The sequence below is a fragment of the Zingiber officinale genome, chromosome 5A (assembly GCF_018446385.1).
Source record: "Zingiber officinale cultivar Zhangliang chromosome 5A, Zo_v1.1, whole genome shotgun sequence".
Classification (NCBI taxonomy): Eukaryota; Viridiplantae; Streptophyta; class Magnoliopsida; order Zingiberales; family Zingiberaceae; genus Zingiber; species Zingiber officinale.
In genome coordinates this window covers 12,123,439-12,124,961 of record NC_055994.1, presented here as the reverse complement: position 1 = coordinate 12,124,961, position 1,523 = coordinate 12,123,439, and the positions used below count along the sequence as shown (strand labels likewise).

Below are 1,523 nucleotides of genomic sequence, written 5' to 3'. Positions count from 1 at the left end.
TTTTGTTTTTACTTTCTTGTATAACTTTTACTTCTTGTTAATTCTTTTTGTACAAATTCAATTCTGCATTTTTGATTCTTTTATTTATTTTCTTTTTCTTTTGAATTGTCATTTGCTATCTTGTTCTTGTGTATGCGAAGATCTAACTTTGCAGGAGAATTCTTTCCTTTTGACCCTGAGATTGACAGAACTTTTCATAAAAGAAGAATTCTGCAAAGGCAAATTGAAGAACAGGAACATTTGAACATGGCGAATAGACCACTCAAGGATTATGCTGCACCTTATGCAAGAGGTTTTCGATCTAGTATTTCAAGACCTTCAGTGGAAGCTAATAACTTTGAGATCAAACCGGCAATTATATCTATGGTGCAGCAGAACCAATTTGGTGGAGGACCTCATGAAGACCCCAATCAACACTTAGAGGTCTTTTATGAAATATGTGGTACCATAAAAATGAATGGAGTTCCTTCAGAAGCAGTTAGATTATTATTATTTGGGTTTTCTTTAAGAGATAGGGCAAAGCAATGGCTGAATTCTTTGGCCCCTAATAGCATCACCACTTGGGAGCAGTGTGAGCAACAGTTTCTTGATAAATTCTATCCACCAAGCAAAACAGCTCATATGAGGAATTTAATTGTAAGTTTCAAGCAAACTGACTCAGAATCTCTTTTTGAAGCATGGGATAGATATAATAGTATGCTCAGACAATGCCCACATCATGGGTTGGAAAGATGGTTAGTTTGCACACTTTTTATAATGGTATCAACTATCATACCAAAGTGTCCCTTGATTCAGCTGCTGGAGGGGCACTTATGAATAAAAGTTTAGATGAAGCTGAAGAAATTATTGACAGTGTAGCACGAAATCATCATCAATGGGCAAATGAAAGAAGTGGTGGCTATTCTTCTGTAAACCCAACAATTAAAGCATCAGGGAAGTTTGATGTAGATGCAGTCACTCTTTTGTCTGCAAAATTGGATGCTCTTACAAAGAAATTTGAGAATATGGGGACTAGTGTTAATATGGTCAATGCTATTAGTACATCTTGTGAAGTATGTGGGAGTTCAGAGCACTCAAATGACTCATGTCCATTGGGAGCTATCACTGCACAAATCAATCAACTGGAACAATGTGATGCAATCATGAGTTACAATCAAAGGCGGAACAACCCATACTCAAATACTTATAACCCTGGATGGAAGAGCCATCCCAATTTTTCTTACAGAAATAATCAAGATCAAGGACCATCTATGGGGGCAAGACCAAATTTTCAAGCTGGGCAACAAAATTTTCAACATCTATCTTCTCAAGGCTTACCAAAGTCAAATATTGAAAAGATGCTTGAAGAAATTATCTCAAGTCAGAATGAAATGAAGCAAGATTTAGCAAAGCTCATTCAGAGAATGGATAATTCTGAAAAGCATCAAAAGATCCAGGATAGTCAAATTGCCCAACTAGCTTCCTCATCATCCGGAGCACCAGGACAACTTCCAGGAAAACCTGATGTGAATCCTATGGAGCAT

General features: G+C 36.9%; 1 non-coding gene across 1 annotated transcript; it reads right to left on the bottom strand.

Moving 5' to 3' along the window:
* Positions 1-619: 619 nt before the first annotated feature.
* LOC121983624 lies at positions 620-725 on the bottom strand. Its single transcript, XR_006112648.1, has one exon. It is a non-coding gene; the product is annotated as a small nucleolar RNA R71 (small nucleolar RNA).
* Between the last annotated feature and the right edge of the window lie 798 nt (positions 726-1,523).